Source organism: Brachycentrus maculatus, unplaced genomic scaffold (assembly GCF_059751285.1).
Source record: "Brachycentrus maculatus isolate JH-2025_06_01 unplaced genomic scaffold, ASM5975128v1 h1tg000196l, whole genome shotgun sequence".
Lineage (NCBI taxonomy): Eukaryota > Metazoa > Arthropoda > Insecta > Trichoptera > Brachycentridae > Brachycentrus > Brachycentrus maculatus.
The window spans coordinates 1,638,195-1,665,988 of record NW_028280947.1 but is presented as its reverse complement, the minus strand read 5'-3'; the positions used below and the strand labels follow the sequence as shown (position 1 = coordinate 1,665,988).

The 27,794-nt window shown below is 31.0% G+C and overlaps 1 protein-coding gene and 1 non-coding gene across 4 annotated transcripts in view; one reads left to right on the top strand and one right to left on the bottom strand.

The window, feature by feature from the left end:
• mtd (TLD domain-containing protein mustard) overlaps window positions 1–27,794 on the bottom strand; it is a 315,010-nt gene that overhangs the window by 278,018 nt on the left and 9,198 nt on the right. Inside the window, exon 1 of one of the 3 annotated variants that reach the window (XM_088263103.1) lies at window positions 6,079–6,496. The exons of the other annotated variants lie outside the window; for them this stretch is intronic. The gene's annotated coding sequence lies outside the window, so the exon portion shown is untranslated. Of the gene's footprint in view, window positions 1–6,078; window positions 6,497–27,794 lie in introns of those variants that run through there. 3 annotated transcript variants of the gene reach the window in all.
• Window positions 22,540–22,612, top strand: TRNAR-UCG (transfer RNA arginine (anticodon UCG)). The gene has a single exon. It is a non-coding gene; the product is annotated as a tRNA-Arg (tRNA).

Here is a 27,794-nt window from a genome sequence, read left to right as displayed (position 1 = left end):
TTTCAAGAACATGGTTTCTAAATTGGTTCATATATCAGCGGGTCGTCAGCCCCGTAAATGCCCAGACTTCCATATTCTTCTTCATCTTTGATGAGATGTCAAAAAAAAGATATTATTATTATTATTAAACCATATCCGCTCCCTAGGTGGAGCAAATGGAGTCCACAAACTGTCTCCAGGCTTTTCTGTTGTCTGCCAGCTCCCTTGCATCTTCCCAAGTCAGATCCGCGTCCCAAAGTTCTGACGAGAACTGCCGACGAATTGATAATATAAAATAACGAACGATATCAAAAATATAAACTATTAAAAAATGGAAAATATAAAAATAGCGATGCTTAAATTTATTTCAATTAATGTTAGCAATATGGTATGTCGACCGACTCGAATATATTTTTTCAATAAAATAACTCGTTAAAAAAGTTAGTTCACAGCGTTTTAAGTGTGTCTAAATCCTTATTCACAAATTCTACATTGGGATGCTCTCAAAATGTTGCAATTAAACTAACAGGTCAATTACACGTTTAAAAAATTTTTTCAGGCGTCTTCCATTGTTTAAGATAATTCGGGAAAACATTTTCATGAGAGTCTCTGCTAAATAAAATGCTTACATACTGCCAAGAGCTTACGTATGTTATAATGAACGTATCAATTATATGACATATAAATCGTAATATAATATCATATACTTGACAATATAATTTTCTTTAAACCCAGGTAACATTTAGCATGTCCGCCTCCGTAGTGTAATGGTCAACACGCTCGGCTACCGTTCTGGAGGTCCCGGGTTCGATTCCCAAGGGGGGTAAAATAAATATAAGTGTTTTTTTCACTGTCATATTTATTCAATATTACCCTGGACTGGTACCTGAAGCGGAGGGCTGATCACCTTTCCTTCGTGTGTAAACGATCAAGATAACACTGCGTTTATATGACGCAGTGCCCTATGCACCATTGGGGTGCGGATAAGGGTTTTATTATTATTATTATTAACATTTAACATAATTGCATTATGCTCAAAACACCGTTTTCGTAGAGAAAAAAATATTTTTTTCTTAGAAATGAATATATGGTTCTGAAAATAAGAGTTATTTTATTATTATTTGAAAAATAAAAATTATTTGTTTTTCAAATTCATCCGAATTCAAGATTATATTTCAGATCTCACATACTAATAAGAGTTTCTGCTCAGTAAAAAAGCTTCTTTTCATCTCACCAATAGACGTCTCTAGTGAAATTCTAAGGAATCAAGAATAACGTCACGAAATTGGTTCATATATATATATATATATAGAACTTCCAAAAATTTTAGTAGTGTGGTTGTCAATAATGGGTAGAATTGGTGAATGTTACAAATGTGTAAAGTGATCACTTAAACCAGCCTATGACGGTCGTCAGCCCCGTAAATGCCCAGACTTCCATATTTCTTCTTCATCTTTGATGAGATGTCAAAAAATAATATGAAAAATAACTATAATTGGAGATAATCCAGAATTTTGAACAAGCATTTGGACACACTCAAAATGTTGTCAGTAATTTATTATTATTTGACAAATAAAAAAGATTTAATGGTCATATTCTAATATATATATATATATATATATATATATATATATATATATATATATATATATATATATATATATATATATATATATATATATATATATATATATATATATATATATATATATATATATATATATATATATATATATATATATATATATATATATATATATATATATATATATATACATATATATATAAATATGCATAGGATCACTTTGTTTATTTGTGAGTACATCCTTAATCTCACATGTGTTTCATAGATGACTTCGACATTATCAAACCAGTCGTCGATCACAATCTTAGATGAAAGGAAAAAGAAATTGAATGTAGGTTTGTTTTCAACCGAACGAAGGTAAAGTGAAAGCCACCCATACACTACGTTATCTTTCCCCGTGATTCCAGCCCAGGTAACAAATATTCTACGTGCGTGAGAACCCTTCGAAGGTTCAAGTACGTAAAAGAGATACGTTGTTTTCCTCGCCTAAGTAGCGACGTAATATGCCTGGTGAGACGTGGGAATATACGATAAGAATACAAGGTGAAATAATAGCGATATGGAAAAATCAATATCGGAAAATTCCACCGTATAGAAAATGGCACATCAACCGTAAAAAGGTTTCATTTCGAATTTAGGAAACATATCTTGTTATGTATTATATGTAGTACTAGCCGGCCAGATTCATATTTAACTAACTCGTAAAAATAAACAGTGATTTGGGCATACAGTCTAGATCAGCGGTGGGAACATGCGGTCTATTGGTTACACCAGTTGATATACATATATATTTATATATATATATATATATATATATATATATATATATATATATATATATATATATATATATATATATATATATATATATATATACATATATATATATATTTATTGAACGGCTAATGCCTTTAACATAATACATTTATACAGTATCTAATATAAAAATACACTAATAGAGAAACAAAAAGTCTTAAATAATAAAAAAATAACATATAGTAAGCACTGGTGAATACACGTCTCCTTCACACACTATCAGCAAGCAGCGAGAGAGAGTGAAACACAACGTTTACATTTATCCATTATAACACGGAGAAGAAATTCCGAGAAAGCGCAGACTTCAAGGTGGATAACAATATATTAAATAAATCTTTACTTTTAAAAGCATTGATTAACATATGAAGCCGCGGAATCGGAGGGAACATGGCATAGTATGCATTATGTAAAAATACTGCGAATATAGATTTTTGCCTAGCACCTCTTCGACGCACGCTAAACTTTATTTGATTTAGGAGATCAGATATATGTATGTATCTTCTTTTTCATCGTTCTTGCTACTAACATCAACTCCGTGTGTGGAGGTCCTCACCAAAACGTAACATTTCTATTATAAATGATTTTAAGTAATCAGGAATTCTGGCTTATAAAATTGTTACGTTTTGGTGCGATTTAATGATTTCATACTGGTTTAACACAGGATTGGTCATGTTTTGTCGCAACTTTAATTAAGATGTCGATAAAATAACGTAAACAGAACATATTTGCATTCAAAGGATTATTCGTGCAATATTGGAAATAGTAACTTTTTGGTTGGGACCTGCACATGTATGTAAAAATATTTTTTGTTTAAAAAATCAGTTTCTGTATGTTCATGTCCTTACAACTTGAAAAGCAGTCGACGGACTGTATAATATACATATCGTAGTCGTACAGGAGAAAGTCACAAACTAAGAAAACATAAAATGTTCAGGAGGGCATTCAAGTCACTTTTGCTTGGTAAGAAAATAAACATCAATGCAGTTAGTCATTTTTAACAATTCAATATATTAAACTTCCAAGTTTAAAATCCTTTGGGATTTTTTTCAAGGGCAATATTTAACTAGCAAGATATCAAATAATCAATGATCAATTTTTTGCGAAAAATGCACTTGGTCACTTTTTCCTGTATGACTGCGATATGTATAACCTTTTTTTAAGAAGAAATTTTAAATTTGATCTTTAATATATTTTTTTTTTAAAGATTTTTATAAAAATGTTTTGACTACTTTACACTGGGAATTGAGAATGTTTGGTTTATGGGGGGTTGTCAGAGTTTTCTTTACTGCGACCTCATGACGATTGAGATAAATGAATGCGGCCTTTAGAAATGAAAAGGTTCTCCACCCCTGGACAGGACCTTAATCCCGTTTCTATTATCAGTGACGAATTTACAAACGACGAAACTCTCCAAACGACATGTATTTAAGACGTGGTGATTTTATTGTCACCTTAAGGCCAAACATACGTCACATCATCGCAACTTGATTTTCTTTAAACCGAAGTAACATTTGACGTCATTATTTTTTTTCTTAAAACGTTGATTGCCTTTCACGCATATACTCGTGATCCGGCACGTCAGCCGATGGCCGATCACGCGTTACCGCATTAAAAATATTGTCCTTATGTTAAACCTACTTTGATAATATTAAAACTAAGTCCGTTGTCCGCATCTGTAGTGTAATGGTCAGCACGCTCGGCTACCGTTCTGGAGGTCCCGGGTTCGATTCCCAGGGGGGTCATATAAATATAAGTGATTTTTTAACTGTAATATTTATTCAATATTACCCTGGACTGGTACCTGAAGCGGAGGGCTGATCACCTTTCCTTCGTGTGTAAACGATCAAGATAACACTGTGTTCATATGAAGCAGTGCCCTATGCACATTGGGGTGCGGACAAGGGTTTTATTTTATTATTGAAACTAAAGACACACTTTACAAAGTTATAGAAACACAGTTAAAAAAAAATAAAGAAAATTTAAAGGAAAATAATAATTTGAATCTCCTGAAATTCAGGTCGGCAATCAACGTGTTAAAACACCGTTTTTGTATAGAATAAAAAGTTTTGCTTCGAAATTAAGATATGGGCTTAAAAAGAAAATAGGTATTGAAAGGTAAAAAGTTTAAAAAAATATATATATAAAAGAAGTAGAATTAATGAAAATAAGAAACAGGTCCTACCCCCTCTTCATCCTTCAACGTCTCATAAGGACATAACTATAAAATTTGGACTTAGCTTCACATACGGTATTTTTAAATGATGCGGAATGCATCGAAACACGAGCCACACTAGATTTAAATAAAAAGCGGTATTTACCAAGTAAAATTTATATTAAATAGGTAAAATTTACATCAGTTTTATTATTTTAAATTTATATTTAATATCACACTGCCCACAGGACCGATCACCTTGCCTTTATGTAATTAACTTTCAAGAAGACAGCGTGTCGAAACGATACAGTGCCCTATGCACAATTGAGTAAGGATAAGAAAAACTTTATGTGCTGATTTGTTCGCAGCTTGCAGCTCATTGTAAGTCAGATATTTAACGTTTTTTCTAAAATAATTAAAATAATTTAGATCGTAAAAGTTATTATATGGATATAGCGAATAAAATAAAATTTAATTAGACTTTAAGTAAATGACATAATATAACGTGAAATAGGGTTATCAGCGTGATACCGAAAGGAAAACTGGATCTAGAAAATTCCAAAGCTTTCCATAATTTAACTTATCCATAAAAACGTATCTGATAATAATACCTTATCAAAAAGTAATTAGAATTTCTCGATTTTCATCAATTGATTCGAATTTGTGGTAAAATCTATCCATTTTTGTTTTAATTTTACTTATTAAATATAACTTTTTAACTAAATAATTATATATGGCATGTTAAATTTAATTTGTAAAAGAATAAAATTCGTTTATATTGATAGAAATATCAATTTAGTTAAATCATCGTATCCAATATGGTGCGTAAAACGAAATATTACCAAAAACGTCATATTTTGGCAATGATTAAAATCTAAATTCAGCTAAATTTTCGAAATAAAGTAGGTACCTACGTATATCGAAATGTCACCAAAAAGTGTCATATTATGGTAAAGAAATTAATGACATATAATAGAGTTGTGATCGATAAACATATTTAATATTCAAATTTATTTTATTTAAAAGAGCGTTCATTCTTTATTTTGCAGTGATAATCTTTTAAAAATTATAAAAAATAAATAAATTTATTGAATTCTTAGTTCTCTTTATGGTACTTTTTTATATTGTATATTCAACGCAGGTTATTCAAATGAAGGCTTAACCATATTTAAATACGTTACATATATTTTTCAAGACACTTAATAATTGCAAAATTATTTCTGTATATATATACTCGTAAATATTTAGTTATGACAATTTATTATTAAATTATTTTTTTTAATATTGCGTATTTACCATTAAAATCGTATGATGGTTTAACCATCTTCAAATGCTACAAATATTTTTCAAGACCCTAAATTTCATGACGGAAAACGGTTTCTGTATCCATATATCTATGTTAATATTAAATTATTAAGTATTTTTTTTAATTGATAAATAAAATGTATTATCACTTATACAATTTTAAAGCCATTGCTGTGACGTTTTTTCAACAAAATGACACAAAAAACACCTTATAATAATAATAAATTACTAAATTACCTACCTGTATCCACACACTACGAAATAAGTAGTAATAATGAAATAAAAATTAAGCTTTATTTTCTAATTATTTAAACGCCACTATTTTTATATATTTTTTTAATGAACAACACTGCAATATTTTATGTTTAAACAATAAACAGTTTTTATTTTTTTATTTTCACTCTAACTTTTAACACAACGATTTCGTATTCGCATAATCCTCGCTTCGTTATCAGTTATCAATACCTGATTGACAATCTCAAATTGACGAATTTTGATAGTTATGATTGAGCCGAATTGACACTAGTTGAAAATTAATTGAAAATCTAATTGATTCGAGTGAAATTTGTTTGTATTTGTTCAAGTTTTTTCAGGTTTTCAGGCTCCTGAAACGTCTCGTTCGCGAGCGATGCTACCAGCACGGCGGCGACGAAGCGACTGAGGAGCGAACGCGAGCCGCGGGATGCCTGTATTAGTGAGGTAGGCAGTAATATCTACAAAACGAGGGTGGCAAGGCGTGGGGTGAGACCCACCCCTACGAAAAAAAGAAAAAAAGACATGCACACTTATTGGACTTTATGTACATTGTTTCTAATTAAAAATTCAACAGAGTTGCGTAACATCTGTACAGGCGTATTCGTGTTATATTTGTTTTAGGTGTATTATCCACTTCAGATGAAATATCTATCGTTAGTATGAAATATCATATGTCATGAAATATTATATTATAGGTCAAGCACGCTTGGCTACCGTTCTGGAGATCCCGGGTTTAAATCCCAGGGGGGTTAAATATAAGTGATTTTATTGATTTTGTACAAAAAATACAATTTTTACAACACCAACAAAGTTTTTTTTTGTCATTTTTACAACACCAACAAAAAGTCTTCAGCGATTTCAGCACACATCCACAAAAATCTCAGCACTAAAACGGTTGATAATGCCTTTGTACAGCGTCTTTTGATTTATTTATTTACAAATATGCTACTTTTGTCACCGGTCTCAGCGGGCACGTACACGTGAGAAGACGTTTTTACTAAACCTTTATTACAAAATGTTATTGATATTAGAGTAGTTTCATATGATGATCAAAATACGAAAACAAAATTAAAATTGGTCGATATTCAGGAAAAACATTGTCGATTTCGTACATACCTAGCAAAAAGGGACTATTTTTGCAACAAAAAAGTCTTCAGCAATTTCAGCATACAAACGAGTATTTGATAAAAAATCAGCACTAATATGGCTGATAATGCCTTTGCAAAGTCAAACAGCTTTTTTTATTAATGTATTACAAAATATGCTACTTTTGACATCGGTAATATAATAAAATACTAAAATCGTGTGACGTAATATACCAAAATCGGTTAATATTTGACAAAAATATTGTCGGTTTTGTATACGCCTACTAAAAATGAGCACATTTGCAAAAAAATATTTTTAGCTTTTTTAGCATACACGAAAAAAATTCAGCACTAAAATGGCTGCTAATGCCTTTGCAAGATGTCTTCAGCAATTTCAGCATACGTATAAAAAAAATGGCTGAAAATTCCTTTACAAAAATCTTACAGCATCTTTTGATATTTAATACTTTCCACTTATACCAACAAAAAAATACAAAAATATGTAAATAATAAAAGAAAAACATATTTTGACAGTTTTAACTACAACAAAAAAAAATCTTCAGCAATTTCAGCCATACTTAAAAAAATCTCAGCACTAAAACGGCTGATAATGCCTTTATACAGCGTCTTTTGATTAATTTATTTAAAAAATATGCTACTTTAGTCACCAGTCTCACCGAGCACGAGAGAGGGCGTTTTCGCTACACCTAACTTTTCACGGTCACTAAATGGAAAAATACAGGCGCACACAGCTATCAATTTTCTCTACGGGCCTCAGAGTGAAAATTTAAAAAGTCAAACGTGACCCTTAAACCAAAAAGTAGATACCAGTATCTAGTGTGCACTCGAGAAATGGGCGTGGAAAACGTCCCTTTCGCTTTAGGGGTGAGAATTTCCCTTTCAGTTAAAACGCAGATGAGTTCGGTAGGAGGCATATACTATATACTATTTGTGTGTGTATATATGTTTTTAGATGGCTGAGAGTATGAGAAAGAAGGGGGGAGTATGAAGGTTTACGTCAAATAAAACCATATACAGTTACAGGGATGGGAACGTAACTAAAATTTATATTTTTAATTTAAGTTTTACTCGGTAAACACCACTGTTTAAAAAAAATCTATTCCACGTATTTCGATGCATTCAGCATCATTGTCACCTGTGAAAAATCATAAACTTGAATATTTATTTATTTTATTTCAAAACATATTACATACATAAGTCATATATACATATAATATTCCCGATGAGTAATTTCTATTCCTCATTTTGGGACATGGGATTAAGGTTAACAAGACTGGAACACAAATAATAAAGTAACATTTTTTTTAAATAACCAAAACTAATACTAATACATGGCAAAATATAAAAAAAATAAACAGGTATAATAAATAGGCACAAGAAGCATATTTAAAAGAAACAAATGAGAAAAACATAGGGTAAGAAGCATATTTAAAATAAACAAATGAGAAAAGTGTAAAAACAAAATAAGAAAATATGACTAATCACTACATATATATATCTTTCCATTAAGTATCTTCTCAGATCATTTATTTTGGATCCCCGAATGGGTTTTATTTTATATATCGCACACTCCTTTCAAGAACGTCATAAATCAAAAATCGACGATTTTCAGTTGTGCATGTTTTCGGAAAGCCCAGAAAAATGTACTACATCTCAGCAAAAGAGGCATATTTTTACTTAATATTTACCCGCTACAGGGCAGAAAGTGTTGTTTTTGAATTTAGAAGAAAAGGTATTGTTTATTTATTTTTTTAAATATACTAAATATTTTTCAAATAGAGAAAAACCCTTCAGGTTTTACCTAAAAAGATCTGCTGCGCAGTAAAAAGTTCAATAAGTGGCTTGATATTTATTTTTAATACATTGTATTATATTTTTAAACTTAAAAGACGTTCTCCTGAAAAATCAAGTATTTTGATTTATGACGTTCTTGAAAGGAGTGAGCGATATGTCAGGCAGCTGGTTAATTTGGGTATTGGCAATATAATTTAAGGACCTTACTCCAAATTGAGTATTGTTCATCGGCTCCACATGTATTTTGTTATGTCCTCGTGTATTATGATTATGAATTTATTTGTTAAAAATCGGTATGGTGTTGCTGTGAGTCATTTTAAACATTATTTGAAGCATTGTATTTGTAATCTCATAAGTTGGTAGAATGTCCAAAGGTATTATGTATTTGAAACGATAAAATTTAATGTAAATAGTATTTATAATAAGCCCCATAGTTAACAATATAACAATGACCAAAGCCTCCCCCCTATTGTTCATGTTTTCACTGATAAAAAACAGAAACAGCTTCTTCCTTCTCTACATCCTTCAACGGACACAATTTAGGATTAGCACCAATACACAATACAATATACAATATACAATACAAAATACAATTACAATACTTGATAATGAAGCAAATGCATCGAAACACGTGTCACAATAGATTTTCATAAATAGTAGTATTTTCAAACTAAAGTTTAAAATAAAAAATAAGTTAGATATTACAACAAAGTGACAGCTGATTCAATAAATGAAATAATTTAGATTTTAAGAAATTATTTAAAATTGATTTGCAGATAATGGCGAATAAGTTAGACGTGTAAAAAAACTAAACGACTAAATTATTAAGTATATAATAAGCGTACATACAGTAATACAATACTTGTTTTACTTTAAGTACGCTTTCAATGGGACCAGCAGATGTCTCTAGTGAAATTCTAGTGATTCAAGTACTATGTTTCGCAATTGAATATTTTGTACATATCGCTCACTCCTTTCAAGAACGTCGTAAATCAAAAATCGTCATTTTTCAGTTGTGCATGTTTTCGGAATGCCCAGAAAATGTAATATATCCCAGCAAAAGAGCCATATTTTCAACTTGATATTTACCCGCTACAGGGCAGAAAATGTTGTTTTTGCATTTTGAAGAAAAGGTATTGTTTCATATTTTTAAAAATATACTAAATATTTTTCAAATGGAGAAAAAACCACCAGGTTTTACCTTAAAAAATCTGTTGCACAGTAAAAAGTTCAATAAGTGGCTTGATATTTATTTTTAATACATTTAATTTTATTTTTAAATTTTAAAAACGTTCTCCTGAAAAATCAAGTTTTTTTTATTTATGACGTTCTTGAAAGAAGTGAGCGATATATGGTTAAATATATACGGTTCAATTTCGAAACATAGTGCTTGAATCACTAGAATTTCACTAGTGACATCTATTGGCGAGATGGTGTAATATAATTGGAGATAATCCAGATTCGTGAACAAGTATTTGGACACACTCAAAATGTTGTAAAATTAACATTATCAATTTTAAAAGACAACCCTCAAATACGGGAGATGTAAAAGGCTATATACATATGTAGGGAGGTAAGCTGGAGGCTTTGGGACAAGACGCGCCTATTGTTATGAAATACTCGAAAATAACAAACAGCCGTATAGCCAATACAGTGACGGGGATAAAACCGATCTTGAATGTAAAATATCACCCACTTATATCGTAAGCGGTGGATTATAGATTCCACCCAAATATTCGGGCGAATTAAGCTACCACCTGAGGTCACTCGAATGGAAATACACGGTGACCAAGAACATGACGATTTTGAACAAAAATAAAGCTCAAAAATAAAAAATAAAATTTTGTTATTATACAGACCTGAATGATGGAAGTTTAACTTCTGAAACATGTAGTCTATAATAAAACTCAAGTGGTAAAAAACGAAGTGTTTTCTTTAATCATTGTGAAATAAAGCTCAATGCCTTACGTTTTTCTCATTTATTTCTTTTAAATATGCTTCTTATGCCTATTTGTTAAACCTGTTTATTGTTTTTATTTTTAGCCATGTTAGTATTAGTTTTGGTTATTAAAAAAATATATTTTTTGTTACTTTATAATAATAAATAACACAAATATGTGTTCCAGTCTTGTTAACCTTAATCCCATGTCCCAAAATGAGAAATACAATAGAAATTACTCATCGGGAATATTATATGTATATATGACTTATGTATGTAATATGTTTTGAAATAATAATAATAATAAAATATTGTTCTGTTAGTTTTGATTATTTTAAAATAATCTTTTTGTAACTTTATTATTTGTGTTCTAGTCTTATTAACCGTTAATCTCGCGAACTGTTATTTTCCAAAAATTTCATCAATGGTTTATGTTTTTTACTAGATTATTCACAAAGGCTGATTGGTGCGGCGTTCTTTTTATCTCTGCTTACCCCTGCGGAGAAGTGGCGTGACAGTTTGTTAGTTCATTAGATAAGTCATCTATTTTATGATAACTTTACTCAGTTTTTGGCATTATATGAGTAGTTATAATAATTGTGGTTGATGATGTAAACATACATTTATATATTTACACTTATGTAAGATACTTTACCTAGTATATAAGTAAAGGCATATCAGTTTATAAGTAAACGCATATCCTATGTAATCTCACAAGAAAAACGATATCCTATGTAATCTTACAAGTAAAATCATATATCTAAGCAACTTCAATGCTAGCTTAGAATCGTTAAATTGTTTAAACTCAAGCCTTTAAAGCAATAATAAAAATTGAATTGATAAAAAGCATTATAACAAAATATTATTAAACATAACTTTAAAAAAATTCAGTAATTATTTACTACATTCCACAAAATTTTATCATTTATTAGTGTGGTTCCCATAAGCATATTTATTGTAAGTAGCATTCATTCTTTTGTATTTTCTGTGTAATTTAAGTGAAAAATTAAATAGCTTAATTTACTCAAGAAAATTTTAAAAAGAATGAATAAAGAACTTGGCATTGAGCAAAGTCAAAAATAATTATCAATAAATTGAGATAGAATACAATGGATCTATATTTTTAAGCATTTGTGGAGTTAGTAGACCATAATTTTAATGTTCGACCCCCTTTAAAATATTTTAAATAGTGAGTGTTTTTACCTAGAATTTTCACCCGAGAATTAAATGAATTTATACTGACTTTAAACATAAATAATAAATACACTCACAAGTAGATGTAGGCTATTAAACTTACAAAGTTGAAGCCTGAGTAGGGCATGATGGTAAGTAAGTTTATTTTATTTTTATTTTTAGTTTATTTTATTTTATTTTATTTAAATAATAATAATAAAACCTTTATCCGCACCCCAATGGTGCATAGGGCACTGCGTCATATAAACGCAGTGTTATCTCGATCGTTTACACATGAAGGAAAGGTGATCAGCCCTCCGCTTCAGGTACCAGTCCAGTGTAATATTAAATAAATATTACAGTGAAAAAATCACTTATATTTTTTTGACCCCCCCTGAGAATCGAACCCGGGACCTCCAGAACGTTTATATTAATCAAATTTTATTTTTTCAATGAGTCCCGTTCCTCGTGGTCACCCTGTATGTATGTGAGCACGCGTAAGAATTCGGTTTTATTGGAAACCAGTTCAGTTGTTAGGTTTACTTTACCATATTTCGACTATTTTATAACTGAAATTGAACCTTAAGTTTTCTACTTATATTTATTGGTGGGACAGCATTTTACCCCAGATTACTTAACTAATCTACGAGCGACGTTGTTACTAAACATTCGTATAAAATACGACTTAGAAATTAAACGGGAATATATCGCTCACTCCTTTCAACAAAGGCATTTATCAAAAATCGACAATTTTCAGTTGTGCATTTTTTTAACTTAATATTTACCCGCTACAGGGCAAAAAGTGTTGTTTTTTGCATTTTGAAAAAATGTATTATTTAATTATTTTTTTAAATATACTTAATATTTTTCAAAAAACTAGATTTTTAGGAGATCGTTCTTAAAGTTAAAGACTCTAATAAAATGTATTAAAAATAAATATCAAGCCACTTATTGAACTTTTTACTGTGCAACGGATCTTTTTAGCTAAAACCTTTGGTTTTTTCCCCATTTAAAAATAATTTGTATATTTACAGAAATAATTAATCAATACATTTTCTTCAAAATGCAAACACCAACACTTTCTGCCCTGTAGCGGGTAAATATTAAGTTAAAAATATGCCACTTTTGCTGGGATATAGTACATTTTCTGGGCATTCCGAAAACATGCACAACTGAATATTTACGATTTTCGATATATGACGTTGAAAGGAGTGAGCGATGTGAGCAGAAGACAGATCTCCTGGCTCCAGAATATACGAGATTGGACGGGGATCAGGGCCAATCGAGACGCTGTTTAGAGCTGCCCGAAACAAGGACAATTACTCTCAAGTGATAGTTGACGTAAGGGAGACCTGACATGACACACACGGAAGAAGAAAATATTCTGATCTCAAATTCCAACGAAGACGTATATATATATATATATATTATATATATATATATATATATATATATATGAATGACTAAGAAAATATATGTGGCGAATGTGAGAGGGAAAACAGAACGTGGACGACCGAAAAAGACTTGGCACGATCAGATCAATCAGAACCTAAAATCTGGCGGTGTCAAAAGTCTGCGTAATCGGAGGGCATGTATGACTAGATGTATGGATGTGAAGGAGGCTAGGAGTGTATGTCAGGACAGAAGAGTGTGGCGTTCCATCCTCTCTGCCTACCCCTGCGGGGAAACGGCGTGATGGTAGTAGTAGTAGTAGTAGTAGTATATATATATATATATATATATATATATATATATATATATATATATATATATATATATATACATATATATATATATATATATATATATATATATATATATATATATATACATATATATATATATATTTTTTTTGGACACTGTCTATCCTCACTAGGTATTTGGAGATACCTGTTCTGAGGTAGGCAGGGTATGCTTATTCTTTTTATAATACAGCTTTATATATTTTTAATGATAATATAAAAGTGGTAAGACTGAAATAATATGAAATAATAATTACAAAATGAAAGCAAATAGAGAGTTTAACTAAAAGGAAAGTAAAATCTAAAGGAGTAATATTATAAAATTAGAAAATAGGATTATATAATTATAAAACACTGACACATAGATTAATCACACACAAACCTTTATTTGCTGCTCCAGCTGGGATCTTCCAATTTTTAGGAGCCATTCTTTTGTGTGCATTTTGAATTTATTTCCAACTGAACATAATGTTTCTTGTGGGAGCATATTATAAATTCGAGGGCCTATAAAATTTGAATCTCGATGTGTAGATGTCGCAGAAAGAGTTTAACTCCAAAAATGGAGTTCACCAAATTAAGAAAGGTGCGTAGAGATGGTTTGGGCACGTTAATCCAATGAGTGAAGAAAGAATAGCAAAAAAAGGGAGAATGTGGTTGGCAATGGAAGATCGGGAAAAACTTGGCATTAAAAGTGTCTCAAATACTCGACAGTTGTGAGGTCAGGAGTCGGAATAATCGGCTGGTATTTATGTATGAGGAGATGTACGAATGTATAAGAGGCGAAGATTGTTTGCAAATACAGATTAATGTGGCGTTCTATCTCTCTGCCTACCCCTGCAGAAGCGGCGTGATGGTTAGTAAATAAGTTAATTTATTTTGAAGAATGTATTACGTTTATTACACTTATTTACGTTTTAATTTATTACGTTTATTTACTTACAACATTTTGAGTGTGTCCAAATACTTGTTCACAAAATCTGGATTATCTCCAATTACAGGAGTTATTTTCATATTATTTTTTGACATATCATTAAAGATGAAGAAGGATATGGAAGTCTGGGCATTTACGGGGCTGACGACCATCATAGGCTGGTTTAAGTGATCACTTTACACACGTGTAACATTCACCAATTCTACCCATTATTGACAACCACACTACTCAAATTCTTGGAAGTTCTATATATATGAACCAATTTAGAAACCTTGTTCTTGAATCACTAGAACTTCACTAGAGACATCTATTGGTGAGATGTAAAGATGTAGATTCAAGAACAAGGTTTCTAAATTGGTTCATATATATAGAACTTCCAAGAATATGAGTAGTGTCGTTGTCAATAATGGGTAGAATTGGTGAATGTTACACGTGTGTAAAGTGATCACTTAAACCAGCCTATGACGGTCGTCAGCCCCGTAAATGCCCAGACTTCCATATTCTTCTTCATCTTTGATGAGATGTCAAAAAATGATACATTTATTTACGTTTTATTTTGGAGAATAAAATTTCTTACTCCTTTCTTGTATGATTAAAACATCTAGAAATTTATTTAAAAAATAAATTGATCAAAATATGACGTGCCGAATTTCTCTGCCATGCGTCATTGCAATCGCGTTTTGTATTTATCAATTTGAATACACCGAAAACCTTAGAGTTCCCTTTCTGTAAGACATTATCAAAAATATTTTTGATTAAAATTTCTCTGACGTCTTCGAAAGGTTTCATAAAGAATATATTTTCCCTTCTCACGTCATCGAGCACGTTTCTCTGAACGAATTTATTTTACATTCTGCAGATGACGTTAGCTAAGGAGAAATTAAAAGAAATGAAAACATTAAAATTGATTCAATGAACTAAATGTATTTTTTTAACGTTTTTCGCAGATACTTGGTAGTTAGATGAACGAAGTTAGGTGGTACATTTTATAAACTTTATAAAATAAATCAACTTTTTCCAACCACAAGGTTTTTCTTTCACAAGGTTCTTGTCGAAACCGGTTGGAAAAAGTGTACCAATAAAAAGTGGTTAAAACAAAGTTTTTTTATTTTATAAAGAACTAAATGTTCTCTAGAAGGAATGTGTATTTGATTACATATTTTAATTGATTGCTGCGCGGTATGATCGATAATCCTGAAATTATCCGGAGCGTATGTTCCCGATAGTTACCTAAGACAGCGTTGGCATAGATTGTTTCACATTCCTTTATAAAGGACCAACCTGCCGATCGTTATGCCTGTAGGAAAAGCTACCGCTTTGCTGAACAATACTACGATGGATATTGATCTGTTCCATGTATCTGAGGGGGCGTTCCGAAGCGGGATTCTTCTACTATTTTGACAAGAGTCTTTTTGCATATATTTTATGGTTGTAATTTGCATTAATAATATGTTCGCCTTGAATTTAAGTTTATTGTGTGTGGATTATTTAATGATCCAGCAAATTGAATTGAATTGAATTAACAACACATTTTTTTAAATGTATGTTTTACACTGCATTTAAAAACAACGTGAAAAACAGAACATGGAAAAATATGTACATACGATATAAACGGGTAATAAGTATGTTATTTTTAAATTTAAGATGTATGTAACACCTTCCCTGAAATACCCCCAAGAAATTGCTGAAATGCGAATGCTTAAATGCTCAGCTGGAGTGTCCCTTAGAGACAAAATAAAGAATTCACACATTCGTAGAAGCCTGGGTATAAACGACATCAATAGTAAGGTAGAGGAAAGGCAATTGAGATTGTATGGGCACATGGGGCGTAGAGAACCTGAACATATTGTAAACCAGGCGATCGCCATGGATCTTCCTTAAAAGACATCTAGAGGAAGACCTAAAAAAGCATGGATGTTATAGAAAAATACATGATTCGAAGGCATGGCCTAGGTGACGTTGTATATGATAGAAGGACCCACAATCTGAGAATGAGTAGAGCTGACTTCAGCCATGATGGAGCTAGGAAGAAGAACAAGAATTTTATTCTTGATTTACCCTGCAGAAAATTCATAATCTGAGAGTGACGAATATGACAAAATATTATTACACAGCGAAAAATATTTTTTATGTTTTACCTTGAGATATAAATTAACGGAAAATACTTACATACTCGTTTTATGTACTCATATATACACACGTGTCTGTATCCAATATTATTTCATACAGGCAGTTCAGATTTTAGAATGTTATATTTATTAACAAAAAATGTGTCTTCTTCTTCTTCTTTCCATGTTCGCTCCCTAGGTGGAGCATATGGCCAACACGAGGCGTCTCCACGTCACTCTGTCACGCGCCATCTCCTTGGCTTCCTCCCAGGTCAGTCCGGCTCCTCGAAGTGTAGTACATAAGTGAATAATGTGTACATAAATAAAAACCTTTCAACAAAAGCTAAACTGGCAGTATCCAATGGAGTCCATCTTCCAACCGTAATGTATAGAAGTCAAGGAAAATGACAAATCCATAGTCATGGTTTTTGAAAGGGATTAATGTAAATCTGGGAGTAAAATTAAAGTAAATGGGGAAATTTTGGAATTGGTAGATGATTTCATATATCATAGTCGTACAGGAGAAAGTGACCAACTAACAAAACGTAAAATGTTCAGGATGGCCATTTAAGTCACTTTTGCTTGGCAAGAAAATAAGCATCTATGCAGTTAGTCATTTGAAGTCAATATATTATACTTCCTAGTTTACAGTCGTTTGGGTTTTTTTTCGGGGCAATATTAAGCCAGTAAGATATCAAATAGTCGATGGTCACGTTTTTGTAAGAAATGCACAAATATTGCCCTGAAAAAATCCCAAAGGATTTTAACTGACTTGTTAAAAATGACTGACTGCATTGATGTTTATTTTCTTGCCAAGCAAAAGTGACTTAAATGGCCCTCTTGAACATTTTACATTTTGGTAGTTGGTCACTTTCTCCTGTACACCTGCGATATGTATATATATATATACATATATATATATACATATATGATATGTATATATACATATATATATATACATATCATATATATATATATATATATATATATATATATATATATATATATATATATATATATAAATATATATTTATAAATATATATATATATATATATATATATATATATATATATATATATATATATATATATATATATATATATATATATATATATATATATATATATATATATATATATATATATATATATATAAATTTGAGTATTTTTTTAAAATGTCATCCTGTATATGTTATATAATTTTTTCTCAAATTTTGGCTTTGTTTAGATACTCAACAGATTTAGTTGAAACTAATTATTTATGTAATATTCGTATTATGTACCACATGTGTGACGTCACATCCGTCATTACCTTGTTTATTTAAATATAAAAAGATTAACATTATTATTGTTGTTCAATCTAAAAGATATCTGTTGGTCCATACACTTCACATCAGTGTTTAATATATTCACACGGTTCGACGAAAATTACAGTACTAGAATTTTTGTCTTAAAATTACAGTACTAGAAGGTATCTATCTCTCGAGGTTTTGAAACGAATTAAGATGGAAGTCCGAAAATTCTGGCATTTGGCGGGCTATATTTATATTTAATTTATTCACATAAATTGTATATATTTAAATTGGCACGATCAGATCAATCAGAACCTAAAATCTGGCGGTGTCAAAAGTCTGCGTGATCGGAGGGCATGGATGAGTAGATGTATGGATGTGAAGGTGGCGAGGAGTGTATGTCAGGACAGAAGAGTGTGGCGTTCCATCTTCTCTGCCTACCCCTGCGGGGAAACGGCGTGATGGTAGTAGTAGTAGTAGTAGTATACATTTATTTAAAACAAAAACTTTAAACATATCGCTCACTCCTTTCAAGAACGTCATAAATCAAAAAACTCGATTTTTCAGGAGAACGTTTTTAAAGTTTTAAAATATAACACAGTGTATTAAAAATAGATATCAAGCCTATTATTGAACTTTTTACTGTGCAACAGATCTTTTTATGTAAAACCTGAAGGTTCTTTCTCCATTTGAAAAATATTTAATATATTTTTTAAAAAATAATTAAATAATACATTTTCTTCAAAATGCAAAAACAACATTTTCTGCCCTGTAGCGGGTAAATATTAAGTTAAAAATATGCCTCTTTTGCTGGGATATAGGACATTTTCTGGGCATTCCGAAAACATGCACAACTGAAAATTGACGATTTTTGATTTATGACGTTCTTGAAAGGAGTGAGCGATATATTTTTTTAAATTAACAGAAACCCACCAACCTACCTTGCGTGTCTTGCCGGTGGAGTTCTTTTTACATACATTTTTTAATTTTTTTATCCATTTTGACCACTACACTACACACAAAAAGAGAGCTATTTTAAAATTTTCATATCCATATTTTTATTTTGGTTAGTATTTTCATTTTTATTTATTTGGGAATTAAACAGAAGAATAAATTCGGTAATTAAGTCACATTGCGATAATATCCATCCATTTTTAATTAAAATTTTACTTGGTGAATACCGCTTTTTCTTAAAATTACTGTGACACGTGTTTCGATATACGGTGTTTGAAAATGATGCGGTATGCATCGAATCACGTGTCACAAGAAATTTTAAGAAATAGTTGTATTTACCAAGGAAAACGTAAATTAAATATATTGTAGTTTAAAAAAATATCCCTGTAACTATTTTTATTTTCAACATTTTGAGTGTGTGCAAATACTTGTTCACAAATCTGGATTATCTCTACTTAGGAGTTATTTTTTATTTTTTTTTACAACTCAACATAGTTGAAGAAGAATATGGAAATCTGGGTATTTCAAGGGCTTATGACCTGATTAACCTCGGTAAGCAACCTACGGCAGATCATAAGCCATGTCCAGACTATCATCATTTTCATCACCTATGTTGAGATGTCAAAAATATTAAAATAACTCCTAAGTGGAGCTAATCCAAATGTGTGAACAAGTATTTGCACACGCTCAAAATGTAAATAAAAATTGTTAGATTTATGTATTATTTTTTTAAAGTTATGATGTCAGAATCAAGTTATGTTTTGTTTTAAATGCATTTTTTTTACCCGAATAATTTTATCTTGATCGTAAACAAATTCATTAGTATTGCACACGATTTTCGTGTCGTAATCAGACGTTAATGCGACATTTTACACGGTCAATATTTACATTAGCTGAAAAACGATTATTTCAAATTGCCAGATAGGCACAACACTATAATACACATAAAAACTGCATTGCTTTCCATAAAAAGGCATTATTTCAATATATCTATGCTTGTTTTATCCATACCTTAAGTTGGAACCTTTTGCACACTTGCCACTCTTTATGTAATTACTTAGCAAATTACTGTATTGTTTCGACACGCTATATTACGTTAATTTACATTTTGACCTGTTTTAGCCTTAGGGTATTAGTAATATTGATGGGATTCATGGTACTTATCCCTAATGTATGAAAGTGAAGCATGGAATTGGCAAAAGAAGAATGAAAGTAGACTGAATGCAGTCGAAATGTCATTTCTCAGTGCGGCAAAACGATGTATGATAGATGTTTGAATGGTGATTTAAGGAAAGAATGCAAGGCTGAGGTAAGCATTATCAGTAAAATTAAGAAAGGTGTGTTATGGCGGTTCGGACACGTGGAGCGAATGGGCGAAGAAACAACGGCAAACAAATTTGGTAGGAAATAAGAACGGAGGAAAACCGAAGAAAACTTGGGATGATAAAGTATTTCAAATACTTGAAAGTGTTCAGATAAGGAGTAAGAACCCGCCGTTTAGGGTATGTATGATTAGTTGCATGAATGTGGAAGAGACGAAGAATATATGCAAATACAGATTGGTGTTGCGTTCTATTCTCTCTGCCTACCCCTGCGGAGAAGCAGTGTGATGGTAAGTTAATTTGATTTAAACGTGTTTTTGCGTGAATGTATCTTATAACTTGGAATGTGCATATAAAGGATTTTTAAATTGTCTTTTTTGGTTTTTTTTTTGAGTTGTCATTCTCTTTAATGCAAATTATACATTTTTCAAAATCATTTGATAGTATATTAAATTTTTAATGTCCATTGCTTACCTAAATAGAAAAACAAAAAAAGGGTGTCCCAACTTTAAATGAAGTTGAACTCTATTCAACATAATTAAAATGTAACTTTGTTTTAAAATCACTATAAATATTTTATTATAACTTTTTATTTATTATTTATTTATTTTTCAATGCATATTACATACATAAGTCATATATATTTAATATTCCCGATGAATAATTTCTATTTCTCATTTTGGGACATGAGATTTAGGTTAACAAGACAGGAACACAAATAATAAAGTAACAAAAAAGATTTTTTTAAATAATCAAAACTTATACATGGCAAAATATAAAAACAATAAACAGGTATAATAAATAGGCATAAGAAGCATATTTTAAAAAAATTAACGAGAAAAACATTAGGTCATAAGCATATTTAAAATAAACAAATGAGAAAATATAAAAAAATGAGAAAATGTAACTAATGAGAAAGTAAAAAAAAATACGGTTAAAACACGATAAGAAAATATGACTAAACACTGCATGTACATCTTTCCATAAAGTACTTATTCAGATCATTGATTTTGGATCCCCGAATGGGATTAATACTGATCAAGACTTATCAGTATTAATCAGTCTTGATAAAGAAGCGGTTAGCTTCGAAACCGGTAGACATTATAATTAAGTTACAATAAAATATTCATAGCGATTTTAAAACAAAGTTACGTTTTAATTATAAAATGGAAAATCACGAAGTTATTGCTTCAAATAGTAATTATAAATCTATTCAATATTTATTAGATTTTAAATAATAAACGAATTCAACAAAAATGGTATTTACCAAGTAAAACTTATTGAAAATGGATTGATATTACCACAAAGCTACTGCCGAAATAATTAATAAAAATATTAAACTGCCTATATTTTATGCAAAAGATTTTTCTTCTTCTTTATTTTAAATTCTTTTGCATTTCGCAACATAATATAAATACAAGTACAAAAATAAATACCCATATGTATATAAATATACATAAAATAATTTTTGTCCGCCTCCGTAGTGTAATGGTCAGCACGCTCGGCTACCGTTCTGGAGGTACCGGTTTCGATTCCCAAGGGGGGTAAAATAAATATAAGTGATTTTTTCACTGTCATATTTATTCAATATTACCCTGGACTGGTACCTGAAGCGGAGGGCTGATCACCTTTCCTTCATGTGTAAACGATCAAGATGACACTGCGTTTATATGACGCAGTGCCCTATGCACCATTGGGGTGCGGATAAGGGTTTTATTATTTATTATATAAATACAAATAAAGATCCCACAAAGGCATGGCCTGTGTGTGGGTATACATCATATTTAGGTCATAGTAAAGGGCACTGGTAAGAATACTATATATATTATTATATTGATATTATAAGAAGCCAAATTAGATTTAAAAAAAAAAAAATGAAAATTAGATGAAAACTTACTAATTGAATTGATGAAACGTACATATAATTGCACCCCATAAAATGTTACAATTTAAACTATCTCCGTTATTATCCACTTACTTTCCGGAAAAGCCTATATTGCAAAAGTTTTCCCGTTTTTCCCCGACCCAGAAAGACCTTAATCGTAACTAACCTTAATAATTATAATTTACTGCGGCCACTTCAGATGACCGTGTGGCCTAATGGATAAGGCGTCGGACTTCGAATCCGAAGATTGCAGGTTCGAGTCCTGTCTCGGTCGCATTTACATTTTTTTAAATACAATTTAAGCTTATTTACATAGTAAAACACTTGTTTAAATAACACATCTGTCGCTCATGCAGAAAGTATTGACTAGTGTTATACGATTGAGACATTTATATGTCGCTCATGCAGAAAGTATTGACTAGTGTTATAGACCAGAGTAGTGAATGCAGTCGAAATGCGATCCCTCAGCCGATTGTGCGGCAAAACGATATATTATAGATATTGGTGGAATAAGCAAAGAATGCAAAGCTGAGATAAGCATTATCAATAAAATTAAGATAGGTGTTTTGAGAGGCGAATGTAGTTAGAATGTAGCGGAGGAAGACTGAGGAAAACTTGGCATGATCGGGAATGTCAAATAATAATATAAATAAAAGCGGTTGGGTCAGGAGTCGAAATAACCGACGGGTATATATGAGGAGTAGTAGTGTAATGGTCAGCACGCTCGGCTACCGTTCTGGAGGTCCCGGGTTCGATTCCCAAGTGGGGTAAAATAAATATAAGTGATTTTTTCACTGTAATATTCATTTAATATTACCCTGGACTGGTACCTGAAGCGGAGGGCTGATCACCTTTCATTCATGTGTAAACGATCAAGATAACACTGCGTTTATATGACCCAGTGCCCTATGCACCACTGAGGTGCGGATAAGGGTTTAAAAAAATATATATATATTTATATGTATATATATATATATATATATATATATATCTATATCTATATATATATATATATATATATATATATATATATATATATATATATATATATATATATATATATATATATATATATATATATACAGTGGTACCTCGACATACGAGTTTAATTCGTTCCGCAACCTTGCTCGTATCTTGAATAACTCATATCTCAAAGCAAATTTCCCCATACAAAATAATTGAACTACCATTAATCCGTTCCAACCTCCAAAATGTCACCCCCAGTTATTTTTGTTACGTGGTTTTGAATAATAAAAACGTATTTATAAATATCAAATATTTATTGCACGAAAACAAAAGAGAATGTAAAGAAATAAATTAGATATCCTCACTGGTCTTTGCCTTTTTCGCTACATTTTTCTCGCTTTCACCTGTAGGCCGTTTAGAAAAAAACATGTCCAAGGAGGTTTGTTTCTTCCTCCCTCTCAGAATGTTCCGGAAATGAGTTAGGCAAGTGTCATTAAAAAGGTCAGATGCACGACCTGTTGCAACTTTTTCTGGGTGTTTTTTTTCCACGAACTGTGAAACTCTCTCCCACATTCCTAACATCTCCTTTATCTCACTTGTAGAAATAACCTCCTCCTCTGACTCCTCAAAACCAATTTCTTGCATAACCTCAGTATGCTGCTGTGACTGTAACTCTTGTATCTCCTCAGTCGTCAGTTCCTGGGTGTGCTCCTCGATGAGCGACTGCGTGTTACTACCGAACCGAACTCGTATCTCGAATTTCGCTCGTAACTAAAAGCAAAAAATCACTTGCTCGTCGGCTCGTATCTCGAAAAACTCGTATGTTAGGGCACTCGTATGTCGAGGTACCACTGTATATATATATATATATATATATATATATATATATATATATATATATATATATATATATATATATATATATATATATATATATATATTTTATTTTTTATTTTTTATGAGGAGATCCATGAATTGGAAGACGCGAATTATGATAAAAAACAGATTGGTGTGGTGGTCTATTCTCGCTACCTACCCCTGCGGAGAAGCGGCGTGCTGGTTAGTTAGTTTGAATCTGAAATGAACACCAAACGCTGGCTACATCCGCTCCGATATTTCGGTAAGAATATAATATAATATTATCACTTGACTTAACTAAAGGCTGCGACCGTTAAGGCGATTACACAAACCCTAATCACTAATCAGAAACCGACGAGTTTCAAACTTCCATCCCCAAACTTCACAGTCCAACCCTTCAGCCGAGCATTTAAATACGTTTCCACCAAATATGTAACCCAGTTTCGACAAACTATCGTAATATCAACTACTTATGTACATATCTAACTACTTACTTGTGTAATATATTGTCAAGAGAAGGGGCTGTTCATTTACAATAAAAAAATAGAATTACACATTTTTTAATAGATTTATATTATCCACTGACACTTCGTGATGGAATCGCATTTTAATATATTATTAGATTAAAACCAATATTTTTAGCTTTTCCACATTATTTTTATTTGCATGGAATCGCATTTGGAATCGCATTTTAATATATTATTAGATTAAAACCAATATTTTTAGCTTTTCCACATTATTTTTATTAAAAGCTAAAAATATTGGTTTTAATCTAATAATATATTTCAATTTATGTATTAATTTTAAATCAAACACAGATTTTTTGAGTCTACTAAGTCTACTAAGTAAAATCTGTGTTTGATTTAAAATTAATACATAAATTAAAATGGAGTTCTACAAATTAAACGCCAAGTCAATAAATAATATATTTCACATTTTTTTTACAAATCCATTTTTTTATGTAACTTAGTTTTACCACATTTTAACCACATTTTCTTATGTAACTTAATTTCGGCAAACTGTAGTAATGTACATAACTAATGTACTTATGTACATAACTAACTACTTAATTATGTAATATATTGGAAAATAAATGTTTGTTCATTTACAATAAAAAATATATTTGTACATTTTTTACAAATCCACAATCACATATTTTTAATAGTAATACATAATCTTCTTATCCTTCTCGGTTTACGCCCTTTGGCCTATTTTTAAGAGGGATTAACACGACTAATCTGTATGGAAAATTCCATGTGGAAAAACCCTGACATAAAAATCGGCAGCAATATTAAAATATATTAAACTTTTGTGCGATCCATCATGACATATGGGATCGAATGCTGAGCGTACACCGCAGGCCTAATAAAAAAATGCGCTAAGAGTGTCATAAATGAAGACTCCGAGGAGCATTTCTGGCAAGAGTCTTTTATTATTAATAAAACCCTTATCCGCACCCCAATGGTGCATAGGGCACTGCGTCATATAAATACCAGTCCAGGGTAATATTGAATAAATATGACAGTGAAAAAATCACTTATACTTATTTTACCCCCCTTGGGAATCGAACCCGGGACCTCCAGAACGGTAGCCGAGCGGCTGACCATTACACTACGGAGGCGGACAGAGTCAAGAGTCTAGGAGATAGAATAAGGAACACCAGGATAAGATAAATAAGCGAGATCGAAGATGTTGTTAGGTTTGGAAGGCGACGAAGAAGACAATGGAATGGGCATGTGAGGAGAATGGAACCATCCAGACACAGAAGAAAAAAAAACAATTGAATTATTAACAAGAATTAATTAGTTAGTTAGATAAAGTATCTTACCTTAGAACCCTAACTGTCCATCTCCTCCTCCCCTGACCCCTCCTCTCTTCCTTAAACTTGCTACCTGATTCTACCTATTTATCATTAGAATTCTAGAATACTTTTTTGTTATTTTTTTTTTCATTTTCATCTTTTTATTTTTTAGTTTTTTGATAAAATCTATTACATCAGACAATAATATGTATTAACTTTTAAAAACGTCTGAGACATTACTATCTGTCATTAGAATCCTAACTGTCGATCAAACCTCCTCCCTCTACCTCCTTCCCTAAACTCCCTTCTTCCTTTGCCCTCCTTATTATCGTCTTTTGTTAATTTATGTTTTTTTTAATGTCAATTTGTAATTTATGTTTTTTTAAATGTTCAAGTACTATCTACCCTCTGATTGCAAACGGCTATATATGGTAACAAACGTTTTGATCAATATCACTAGTCCGTTTTTGGTCGGTTGGAAGATATTGCTTTTTAGCAATAAGCCCGCCAATGTACTTTTTATATTCTGTACATGAAGTTTAAATAAATAAATAAAAGTACGTAGGAACTTTAGTCAATATGGCAACCATAGACAAATATAGATATTTAGATTCGATAAAAGATTATGCTACGATATGTCAAAGGTTAGTTGACCACCCGGAGTCAATATGTCTTGCTTATCTCCCTGACGCAATTGGACGCCTATTTACGTGCGTTATGTCAGGATTTTAATGAAAACACTTCTAGCTATCGAAGGTCGTGAAATAACTGCTGTCAATATTAAATTATAGTTGTCTCAACTTGATATGAAACATCTGTCGTTCCTCTTTACTTGAAAGGAGATGGAAATCTGAGCATCCCAGGGCTTACGACCAGGCATTTTGCTGCCTTAAGCGATCACTTTATACACTTCACTCACTCCTTTCAAGAACGTCATAAATCAAAAATAGTCAATTTTCAGTTGTGCATGTTTTCGGAATGCCCAGAAAATGTACTACTTATATCCCAGCAAAAGAGGCATATTTTTAACTTAATATTTACCCGCTACAGGGCAGAAAGTGTTGTTTTTGCATTTTGAAGAAAAGGTATTGTTAATTATTTTTTTTAAATACTAAATATTTTTCGAATGGAGAAAAAACCTTCAGGTTTTGCCTAAAAAGATCTGTTGCACAGTAAAAAGTTCAATAATTGGCTTGATATTTATTTTTAATACATTGTATTATATTTTAAAACTTTAAAAACGTTCTCCTGAAAAATCAAGTTTTTTTTTATTTATGACGTTCTTGAAAGGTGTGAGCGACTTGTGTAACGTTATTACAGTTATCCCGTTTTGTGGATGAGTATCATCGTTGAACAACAAACTAGACAAAAATATCGAAATCTTTTAGTACACAACCATGATACACGATTTACACACAACGAAGGTTTGATAGTCCCCAGAATTCACAATAAATATGGGAGTCGAACACTGCAATATATCGTTACGAAAATTTTTAATTTGTTGCCGACGGATGTTAGAGGTCAAAATAAAATATGGAACAAAGGCAAAATAAATGAATGGGTGAATGATCAAGAGTTAATTTTATGAAAATTGTAAAATGTATATATTCATAATTTTTCTCTCTTTTTTGTGTGTATGTATATTGGGTTAAAATGGTTAAAAACAAGGAAAAATTTACATATTCAAAAAGAAATCCACCGACAAGACACACAAGGTGGCTTGGTGGGATAAAAAAAAAATATGTTTAAAATTGTGATTTAAATAAATGCATACAATTTACCACATAATTAATAACATAAATTACAATTTATTAATATAAACATAATTTAC